Raw genomic sequence first — 12,906 nt, 5'->3', positions numbered from 1 at the left:
ATGACGTAACGCTGTAACCTTGTAATTGGCTCTGACTGTTAGCGAAGCACTATGTTTCGTCATAAAAAAACTCGATAGAGATTTAGCTTGCAATACCAAACTTCATAGTTATGTTCTTAATTAAACATCTTTACATTATTTAACCTCATTCCTAGCGTGATGTAGTTAAAGGTGAACCATTTTAATATGTAAAGCATATCTCAACAAGAGTCAGCTGTTTCTAGATTGGATCTAACTGTATTACTTTATAAAAACAAATTACTCTGTGATATATTATTTTTTTAAACCTACAATTTGGGTTTCTTCTCGTCAAATGTTCTTTTTGTTGTTATAAATAATTTCGTAAACGGTTTGATTTGGGAGCTTATGTATATGATAATTCAACTTATTTTGTTATGTACAAAACATATGTCCGTTCTCGTCTATACTTTCATTCTTACCTGTTCATTTTTTGCATTTCTACTGCTAATGGAAACATCTAGCTTAAATATCTGTTTGTCTATGTTTATCACTCTATCCACAGCTTAGCTGGCTGTCTCGTAATAAATCATGACAACATTCGTATCTTGTACTATGTTCACGTATAAATTAGGATTTTGGTAGGATGACATATAATTCTCAAGCTTAAGAACATACACAGTAAGGAAAATATCGTTATCTCAGCCATGATATTCAACTGAAGACGTATGGTTTAACGTATGGTTGTAATTTTAGTGTTTCTAAAGCATTTAACTTAATGGTAGCATGCCATATTTTAACAAAATACAGTGTAGAAATAAATCTGTAGAAACGGTGGTGCTGTGGCCAAATATAAAATTTCAAAAACTTTCTATGGAAGCTAAAATTACTGATGTTCATAAATAACATATTTAATATCCAATTATTATTTTGTTGTAAAATTTCTGCAGTTTTTATTTTTAATCTTGAGTTTGAATTTCCGTTAAGATCCATTAAAGCAACGTTTAGAAATAGAAAATTGCAACGATGGTGTTAATATAATTTCGTAAGATGTAATAGATTTTATAAATATCCTGTCCTATTAAAAAACGTTGAAGAACCAAGAGTCATAGTTACTATTATATTATATTTGTTTATAAAAGTAAGCACAGTCATGTTAACACGTTTCAAAGGTCAACGACTTTTACCATCAAGACGAATGGCAAGACATACGAAAAGAAGTATCTAAATTTAAAAAATGATATGACGACAACACGTCCAGGAAAGGAGGGAAAAGCGACACTGTATGTACGTGTTTTCTTATAGAAGAGCCACATAGGGCTATCTGCTAAGCCCACCGAGGGTAATCGAACCCCTGATTTTAGTGTTGTAAAGCCGTAGACTTACCACTGTACTAGCGGGAGGCTGTATGTATGACAACAGAACTTTAAAAAAACTGTATATAAGAATGTGACAAAGTTCGTTACCATGATTGAGCTTAGTTTAATTTGGGACCAGAGCATGAGCATAACAACATAATGAGCTATATATATACATATGGGTGAGTAGGCTCTGGCGAAATATTCATACTATAAACTATGAAGAGTACGAGGCAATTGATCGGTTTCACAGCTACAATACACTATTTTTAAATTATTCGTACCATATTTGATTTGTTTGTTTGTTTTGAAATTTTGCACAAAGCTACTCGAGGGCTATCTGTGCTAGCCGTCCCTAATTTAGCAGTGTAAGACTAGAGAGAAGGCAGCTAGTCATCACCACCCACCGCCAACTCTTGGGCTACTCTTTTATACGCCCCCACGGCTGGGAGGGCGAGCATGTTTAGCGCGACGCGGGCGCGAACCCGCGACCCTCGGATTACGAGTCGCACGCCTTACCATATTTGAATCATTGAAACTATATTTAATTAACATCATTGGTCTAGAGCATCGTAGTATGACCTTCTAGATTTTTAAAAAATGTTGTATGTTTTACCCTTCCCCTTGTAGGAGAAAGCTTTGTCTTTCGAAACTTTGGGAACAGGTAAAATATAAAATGTACAATACGTACGTTACTCATCCAGGACAAACACGTTCTTTCATTCCTCTCAATGTAACCCTGCCAATAGATGTCCAAGTGTGATAATTGTCTTTTAATTTAACACCAATGTTTCTGATTGTGGCCAAGAATCTCTTGTTGTCAGTAATTTTGATCTACGAACACCATATCTATTCCCATAGTGGTGGTGTTGCCCTTTAAAATAAAAATTTAATCTTAAATTGCAAAATTCAAGATTGAATAATGAAAAGTCATAAACTTCAGTTTTCAAGAGCTTAGCTTGACATATAGGTTGTAAAAGGGATATAAATGCTAAGTTACAATTATTACTTCTTTAACACCACTTTTAAAGACAGGATCTAAACTTAAACCTTTGTCAAGTAACATTTCTTTGGGCTTTACATGTATTCACCTCCTGTATCGACTATAGGAAATGTATCCCTAACATCTGTGAACCTTTTGTTCCTGTGAGCTTCATTGGTTATCCAGTTGATCACTATCTATATTTTTGATATCTTCTGTAATTCTTGCCATACAACAGCCAGCCTAATTACATCACTTTCACTACCATCTGATTACCCCATATATCTCAGGTTTAGTAACACAGGAAATAAATAGAAGCTGCAAAACTTGTTTCCCACACGCACGAGCTGCCTATAAGAAACTGATGCCAATTTCTGCTTCTAATCATTAGAATTCAATAATGTTTAAGTTGTTTCTTCCTATGGACTTCCTTCGATGTACAAGTTTAGTACTGGAGAAGAACAAGAGCACTTTCTAAAGGTTGAATGACTGTCGTTTAACATCATAGTATCTTAATACTAACCACATCTCTCATGCTTCATGGAATCCAGCACAGTTCTTACTTGATATAATGTACATTAATCATACTAGTATGGTAGGAAGTCACTGCTACTTGATCCAGTTGACCATATGGTCCTACATATACACTAGCATGCTTAACCAACAAGCCACTGAGCTGCTCCTACTGCTTTGGGTACAGCTTATTTGTGCAAACTTCATCCAATAATCTTAGGTGTATTTGTAGCTTTGTACTCCTTACTGAATATGGCGGAGTGGGTGGAACCCCACCATTACTGCTAACTTCAACTACTTTGACATCACTTACCATGGCAACGACCATGCCAGTATTTGGATAGCTGATTACACATAAAAATAAAACAACACTCAGAATATAATTTTCTGAGTAGATGCTGCTTGTTTTGTGGAAAGAAGACATCTTATTTCATGCGATAATTCATTAAACAAATCGCACGGTACTGAAAAATTAGGCATAATTCATAATAAACTAGAGAACGCCTCTTGGTTATACAGAAGTGCTGTTTTTACCTTCCCATGTTCACACGTACAATCCACTGTTTCTGTATTAAATCCACTTAACAATAAATAACTCTATCACGAAGCTTCAGTTCCCTTGTTATAGAGATAAAACTGGCCAATAATTTCTGCCATGACTCCGTTTTAAGGATGCCAATGACAGAACCAAAGTTGGAAATAACTCACGTTTTGTCTCTCACCATTTTCAAGATTAGTGGTTTTACTTGGAAAGCATGATATACCATGATATCTTGAGATCTAATTGTGTTTTCATTACTAGTGTATCAACCATGTTGTTAATTCCCTTGGATCTGCTGAGCTGTCAGTCAAAACCAATAACGTTGCCAAACTCATTGCCCACCACAAAGTTTGGGTACTGTTGATTCTCTCTCATCTTCTAAATACAGGATGAAAATAATAACATTGTATAACATTTGCTGCTTAGCAAAATATGGGCATTTCAGTCAAATGTGACACAACATGCCACATTCAAAAGGGCACCTGAGGTACGGCATCATTAGTATAAGCTGTGATATACACAGAAGTGAGCATAAGCATCGCTATGCACTGGACCACGACGACCGTGCCCCGATTCCACTTGACAGTACGAATCTGCTGTTGGTGTGTTGAAAAAGCAAGAAATGTCTGCGCCTATGGGAGCCACAAATCTTTTAAGTACTTAGTGACACCTCTAGAAATGAGTCTGTTACAATTAAATTACTTATATATCTCACACGAATAATAAACCTTTGTGCTCATATCTCATTTGTAAAGTGCAGCTTAAGCAGTTTGTCAAGCTATGTCAGACTTCACAGAACACATTTAAAAGTCTTAGACTTAACAACAGAGTTGCTGTTACATATTATATACTCGTTAATATTAATAAAGTATGCAGTGTTTACAACATCTCTTGCATAATAATTCCGTTTCTCAGCTTTCTAACCTTAGGTCTACAGTAATCTGATGCAAAAAATAAACTAGACCGTTTTTTTATCAGATGCTGATGCTTTGTTTCATTCTGATATACGAAATATTAAAATAAGTTTAAAGAAATATTAGTGGAACTATTACATATTGATTTGTTTAAATATTATCTCTATTAGTATTTAATAAACTTTATAAATTTTAGAAGTCTGCAAGGCTTTTATTTTTAGTACAGGTGATGTTTTCAGGAGAAAATATCAGTTTATTTTTGACAGTTCAAATACATACGTTAATAACATTAGCAACTTACAAACTCAGTGACCCAGTCTTGCTATCATGTGTTTATTAACATATATAGGCTATTTTCTCGTAAACATTTGTGCAATTATATAAACTAAAACGAATGCTATATCTTAGAACAAAATAGACGTATTTGTTTGTTTTATGAATAACAGTCATAGAACCAATGACTGTTAACAAAATAAACGCTTTGTTGATTTGCATAGATTGTTTGACAAGTTTCTCTAGTCATACTTACTAATGATATATTACAAACACGATATATTTAAGACAGAGATAGATGGAATTATAGCGAACTGTGGAGCACTGGACAAAGACAGATTCAAGGTAAGCCTTTAACCTTTAAGTATTGGGAAAATATTCAACGTAAAAAATATTCAACGTAAAAAATATTTTGAGTTGTGGATAACCATATCTACCTCATTTCTATTCCCAAAACACACTCACACGAATGTAATACCAAACATTTGTGCTTATTTCCTCTGCCGGGGCGCTGCGCTCTTAATCACACTCTTAACGGCTGTGTATTTGGTGATAACACGGAATTTATTTCAATTTCAATGAAATTCGTATCGCTCAATTTTATGAAAATAAAAACAAATATCCATGGATCAGGATTTGAATGCGTTCTCTTCCTTTTCAGGACTGTAGGCTTAAGCTTGCGCGATACTGTGTGTTTGAATGGACATTTTCTTGTTGGATTATAAGAAATTGAAAAATAAAAACTACAATGGTCGTCTTTCGTAAATACTCTTTCTCGAAGAAATATTTTCTTTTCACAAGATACCTAGAGAAAGTTGTTATTTTATGTCAGAAACTTCACATTAAAAGAAACAAGTTTATTTTCACTTCATAAGTATAGCAATATTATTTGATTTTACTTCTAGAATTTTCAAATCTACATTTAAGATTATCAGAAAACGGGTTTTATTGCTAAATATCTGTTATCATAGATTTAAGGTTCATGATTATTATTATTATTAAGGTTCATGACTCAACAACTTATGAGAGTTTTTTTTTAATGTGAAACTCGTGAGCATTTAGAAATGAATAAGAGACTGCTTTTTTGTGTTACGTACAAGATAATATACATATCCAGTTAATGTACTAGAGTTCAAACATCCAGAAAAAAAAATTAATATTTGTTTGTTTTCTTGTCAGTCACAAAGTTATGCAATGGTCTATTTATATTATGCCTAACGCGGGTATCGAAGCCTTATTTTTAGCGTTATAAGTTTTCAGACTTATCACTGAGCCAATGGGGAGAGCCAAAGTTAATATAGTATACCCAGCTGAAATTCATATATACATTATAACTTTAATTTTGTATAAGAATATCTTTGCTAGTGTTATTAATAATAAAAGTTAATTTAGAATCATTAAGGTCAAGTGTATCCTAGCTGTATTGTGTTTGGCTGTAATCTGTAGAAGTCAAAGATTTGAACGCTGCCTACGCTTTCAGCTGTGGTCGTGTTATAAAATGACAGTTAATATTGGTATTCAGTTGAATAAACTAAACAAACACTTAAGGTAGCGAGTGCATCTTAGCAGCTATCCTTCCTCTGTTTAACAGTTCAAAATTAGAGAAGGTTAAATCTGAACAACCTTCACGTCATCGACATGAAAAGGATATTTAAAATAAACAAAAATAAAATATTTCCAGATCCTCAAAATCTCTGACCTGACTAAACAATTAGCAATTTGTGCTTAAGTCACCGTTGTTTATGTTGTAAGCATTAAATAAAAATTCACAATTTAATGATTCAAAATTACTCTTGGTTTGAAGCTTTTACATGCTTTAAATGTTCAAGCTTTAGTTTCAACAACATGTATGTCGTTACAGAAGAGCAATTTTTTCTCATAATATATTCTGTTCAAAAGTGGGTTCTTGAGAAAATATGCATGCTGTTGATAATTCGTATTACTTACGTCACGCACATTTCATGCGTACGTATTTGATCTACGTTCTTAACATACTAGTGTATTATCTTATTACCTTTGTTCATTTGAATATTGCTAACAGCAGTAATATTACTTAAAAACGATTATAAAGCACATATAGAATTGGTTGCATTGTTATTTGTAATGTCAGTACAACTGTCAAATATGTTTAGCAAAAGTTAACAATAGTTCCGAAAGTTGATTAAGTTATATCGTAATGAAACAAAAAACTTAGAAACCATGAAACATTTAATCACGTAGATAATTTTAAGGATGATATTTTATTTTCCTTTTACATGACAACTTCGTTTCTGCATAGAATATGACTCCATTTAACTGTTTCTAGTTCTACTTACAGGTCACGTGGGAGAATGTAATCATAACAGTAAATTATGTGTCTCTTTTTTTCTTTTGTATCTTGATCGCGAAGACCTATTGTGACAATGTGATAGAAATTCCAACAATTTATTCATAAAGTGGTTATTAAGAATTGAATTACCGATGTCGAAAGGAATCGACAGCTTATACTGAATATATAAATACGAATTTACTTTTATAATGTAACTAAAAGAAAGTATGAATTGTTTTTTTTTAATTATTATTAACAATTAAGACTATTTAAAAGTCACTCCTCACATTGGAGTGAACTGCAGCAGTATATAAAAGATCTCGGTGTTTCAATTCTATTGTCTATTGCTACCCGCGTTCACATTTTAAAGTTTAAAATGTAGCTTTGTGAGAAAAAAATGATTTCATTAAGGTTTAATTTTGTTCATCAGAAAGGCTATTTTAATTCAAAATGTAAATTAATCCTTTGCTCTTCATGTATCTCAGGACGACTGGTATGGGTATTAACACTTTTACTAATAAAGCAAAGAACAACGTTTCGACCTTCTTAGGTCATCTTCAGGTTAACCTGACCTAAGAAGGTCAAAACTTTGTTGTCTGCTTTATTAGTAAAAGTGTTAATACCCATACCAACCTTCCTGAGATACATTTTTACTTCAAGTGGGTTTCCCGTCATCACGAATTACTTTGCTCTTCATGCTATAGAAGAATGATTTAACCTAACTCCTTTGTCGTACTGAGTTAGAGCATGGTGTATTACGTTCCATGAATTACGAGTTCCAGAGTAAACATGTGTCCTCATGCAGTCGTGAAGATAGGAATGCCTATCTATTACCTCGTCCAATAAACGTAAGACACTAATATTTGTACAGTTTATTTGTATTTTAGGCATAAAGCTACACATTAGATAATATAGTGCTCTGCCAATGACTAGTTTCGAAACCAGGTTTCTAGCGTCACAAGTCTGTAAACACATCGCTGTGCCACTTGGAGGCATTTGTATAGATGACGTCAAAGCGATGAAGCACAGCGATTCTATCCTTATAAGCAAAATTTGGCTCTCAATATCAACGAAAAAGCATGAACAAATAATTATGACCTGTGGGTAAATACGTTATGTCAAACCCTACAATTAGTTCTTTATTTTATGTATTTGTAGCCAAGGTAACTAGAATCACTCTTTTTTGACACAATAAACATCACTTGAAAAAGGATGGAAATTGGCTTTATAAATCTGTTCAGAATTTTTTGAAAGCACTTCAACATGAATCTATTTCTATGAAGAACATATATCGAAATAACAGGTAATAAATGGTTAAATAATAAGCCCGGTATATTATTTTTAATCATTTTTTTTATCTTAATCAATGTTTGACAGATCTTTGTGCTTGTTGTATGAGTGGTTAACCGTTTTTTTCCCATTCTGGGAATAACATTAGTGGGATTCAGAGTTTGGATTTCACACCATAAATCACCTTCTGAGGACTCGTATATCTTCCCCGTGAGTTAGAATGAACGGATAATACACCAAGAAAATAATACACCGAGAAGAACAGAACAGATACAGTCATACTAAGAAGAATATATTAAATTAGTATCTTAAAACAGAGAAAATAATAAAAAAATACATTTTGGTGATTGTACAGAGATCTAACAATGAGAGCAATTGATATTTTACAGCCTCATCTTTACCTTAAATCAGGAGAATCAAATTTAGAGTTCGCACCGTGAAGTAAAAATTCATTTCTGTTAAAGAAAATCACGTTTGATCTGAATCAAATGTCTTACACCACAAAGCGTTACTTTGAATCTTAAGACAAGTTTTCTGAATAGCCTTGAGCATGCTGTTAATATATAAACCACTTTATTCCCCACTTGAATAATTAAAATGTATTCAATCAATTTGGAGATAATTCTCTTTTTTTCTTGATACAGTTACTTGAACGTAAAAAAAAAAATTAAAACCAATTCCTTACTCGATGTTTTCCTTCGGTAAATAAATTGGTTGATTATAAAAGTGATTCATACCCTTTAGGGATCACGTTACTATTTTACAAACTGATGAAAAACAAACAGCTAATACCAATTCTAATATTTTAAGATAAAACTAACTGATTTCTTATGGTTACTTAGAATTCTCACTTCAATATGTTATGTTACTACTATTATTAATGATGGTCAACATGCAAAGTTTATTATTTCTCCAGAGTTTGTAACAAGAACTTTTAGCACACATTTGTCGTCACCTAGCTGTTTATTGACTATCAGCGTTCGTCGAGTAAAACCAACAAAGCTTTGTTAGCAATGCGAACAGTTGTATATATAGACTACAAAACATTTGGCTCTCGATATTGAAAGTTTTTTAATGTTATCCATTTACTAACTTTTCCTATGAAATGGTTCTTTAATGTGTCTGAACAATTTATTAAGATGATTACTTATTTTACTTTTTGAACTAACATCATATCATCCAATGAGAAGATCTGGGCAACATAATTCGGCGTACTGAGTATTTAGCCATGAGGCTGGACAGCATGGTACAACGTACTACTGAGTGTACAGATAGATGATCTGGACAGCATGGTATGGGTAACAGTGTATTCAGCTAAATGTCTGGGTAACATAGTAGTGGTTACTGAATGTTCAGCTAGAAGTTATAGGCAGCATGGTATGGAATTACTGAGTGTTCAACTAGAAAGTATGGGCAGCACGGTACGAGTTACTGGATATTCGGCAAGGAAGTCTGAGCAGTTTACTAAACGTTGAACGAGATCTATTTCTTTGTTTTGAATTTCGAGCAAAGTTACATGAGAACTATCTGCGCTAGCCATCCCTAATTTAGCAGTGCAAAACTAGGGGGTAAACAGTTAGTCATCATCACCAACCATCAACTCTTAGGCTACTCTTTTACCAAATAATAATTGGATTGCATCACATTATAACGCCCTCACAGCTGAAATGGCAAGCAAATTTGGTGTAATGGGATTCGAATCCGCGATCCTCAGATTGCGAGTCCAGCGTCTTTAACCCCCTGGCCATGCCGGTCCCCAACGAGATCTGTACAGAATTCTCAGTGAAAAGGTCTGAGCAGTACTTGACAGTTTGCTGGCGACAAGATCAGAGTAGTATTGATTTATAGAGTTGTTCTGTGCTAAAAGAGTATCTGTGCTTAGCGCTCTTAATTTTCTTAATATTGCATCGAAATACGCAAGCTCAAAAACGCAATATTTTTAGCAGTTTTTTAGCTTAAGAATTAAATATTTTATTATTTTTTAAGCGGTAAGTTATTTTCATTCAATATATAACGAGAAAAGATAAAGCGGTAAACACAACGTATATGCGTTTCGGGTACGAATGCATTTCATCATAAATTCATGAAAATCGATAATATAATGCATGATTATAACCAGTAACGTGTGTGTATTTATAAATGCACATTATATGTAAACAGTATTGAAAATACTTATATAAAAAACAAATACAATGAGTAGAAATGCAAATATTATGGGACTGCTCTCCCTTCATTGCACCAGAGTATAGTCGCTTATTGGTAATTTTCATTGTTCTTGATTATCATCCAACCAATCTGACAGTGCCACATCAGAATAATGATTGTAAAAGTACAAACAGTCGTATTATTCCCGACAATAATATGATGGATGTTTCACTGAGTTCAATATGTTCGTGAGAAGGGCTTATAAAACTAGCAGTGTTCATTGTAACAGAAACAGTTGAGGACAGAATCCCTAAACTCTTTTCAAGTACGGCCCGGCATGGCCTAGCGCGTAAGGCGTGCGACTCGTTATCCGCGGGTTCGCGCCCGCGTCGCGCTAAACATGCTCGCCCTTCCAGCCGTGGGGGTGTATAATGTGACGGTCAATCCCACTATTCGTTGGTAAAAGAGTAGCCCAAGAGTTGGCGGTGGGTGGTGATGACTAGCTGCCTTCCCTCTAGTCTTACACTGCTAAATTAGGGACGGCTAGCACAGATAGCCCTCGAGTAGCTTTGTGCGAAATTCCCAAACAAACAAACTTTTCAAGTAATGTTACGTAACCCAAAGCATGCTTCCTATATAATACATAACAATCCAATAGGAATCCTACCATTGATATAGATGCGAATGTCACTTCCAGAACAGTAAGATAAGCATTAACAGAAATTGACCTTGAAGAATGTGTAGCTGATCGGAAACCACTTCTTAAAGAAATAACAAACCAAAAAGTTGAAATATGTATCAAACTTGAAACAATGGAACTGGAAAAACTGGAAAGGTATTCTCTTTACAGATGATTCCAAATGGAAATTGTTTAGTGACAATTAACAATAGCTTGTTCAATTGTATAGAGAAGAGCGGTATCATGGCCAACGTACAACAAGCTAAAGGACAAATACGTATAAGCATGTAATATAATTCAGCCAGTGATGTTGTGAGAGGTACAATAATATTTTTAACTATCATATCATTTCCTCATGAACAAGATCCGTTGAGCAAGATATATATTCTATATATTTAAGGCCACCTCCCCATCAACTCCGAATCCGCCTGTGGGAGCGTTACGATTTGACGGTAAATCCCAATATTAGTTGGTGAAAGAGTAGCCCAAGAGTTGGCGGTGGGTGGTGATAATTAGCTGCCTTCCCTCTAGTCTTACACTGCTAAACATTAATAAAGGATGTAATGAATCACTCAATCAAAATTATTGGAAATTATTGAAAAACTCATAATGAATAATATTTAAGAATTATCTTAATAAGACTATTACCTTTATATTAGGCCCAGTATGGCCAGGTTGTTAAGGCACTCGACTCCTAATTGTTAATTCGAATTCCTGTCGCACCAAACATGCTTGCCCTTTCAGCCGTGGGAGTGTTATGATGTGAAGGTCAATCCCAATATTAGTTGATAAAAGAGTAGCCCAAGAGTTGGCGGTGGGTGGTGATAACTAGTTGCCTTCCCTCTATTCTTACACTACTAACTTAGGGATGGCTAATTAGGGACGTATGAAACATGGGTAGTGATGCCAACTGTCTTTTAAAAGCCAGATCTGGATGAGCGGCTAAGTCTCGAACAAAATTAAACATGACGTCATAGCTTAAACTTGTCCAAATTTGCAACATTTTGATGCAATTACATGCAGTATCAATTGTTTCAATTTCAAAGTATATTTATATGAAGTATAATTATACTTCTGGCAATTATAATTTGTAATTGTTAGGTTGGGTTAGATTCGTTGTAGTTTGATGAGACAAACTTGGTACCAATATGCTCTATGACATCATACGCCCGCATGATGTCATGTTTCATTTCGTTTGAGATTTAAACGCACGTCAGATCTGACTTAATATTTTGTTATTTGGCTTAAAATCATCTGTTAAGAAAATTGTAAAGATAATATGCTACCCTTTTTCTTTAGAAAAATGTATTATTCTAGCGGCCTAGCCTTTTTTCCACAAATCTGTATTTCTGACTTCGTTATGACAACACTGATCTAAGGTCAGTATGATGATAAAACTCAAGTGCTTGAACGAGTTTTCATTAAGAAGTTATTTTGTGTTGGTGAAAATACTTTTGAAGTGCCAGAGATATAAGAATACGTTTTGACAAATTAATAATTAGTTGTCACCCTTACAATGGATAACTGGCTGAATATCAGTAATAAATATATTACGAGTAAAAATCTTCCTAGGCCTAGACCTAATACGAATTCATCGGCGTTATCGTCGCGTGCAAGTAATTCAACGCAGGATGATACAAGAAGTACTGAAACAAGAAAGAAAAGAAAGTATGATGAAAGTTTTATTGAATATGGTTTTACATGGACAGATAATGTAGTGGGTTGTGTGTTGAGTGTGGAACAGTGTCGGGTGACAGTAGTTTGCATCCAACAAAGTTAAAACGGCATCTTAAAACCAAACACTCCCAATTAAAAAATCCAACTTCAGAGTATTTCAAAAGAAAGTGTTTGCAATTAAATCCAAGGAAAGCTACAATTCGTTCGTTTGTCCATCAGGACAACAAAGGTGCTCGTATTTCTTCGTATAGTGTTAATTACCGTATTG

Source organism: Tachypleus tridentatus, chromosome 8 (assembly GCF_004210375.1).
Source record: "Tachypleus tridentatus isolate NWPU-2018 chromosome 8, ASM421037v1, whole genome shotgun sequence".
Classification (NCBI taxonomy): Eukaryota; Metazoa; Arthropoda; class Merostomata; order Xiphosura; family Limulidae; genus Tachypleus; species Tachypleus tridentatus.
Note: the sequence above shows the minus strand (reverse complement) of the source record.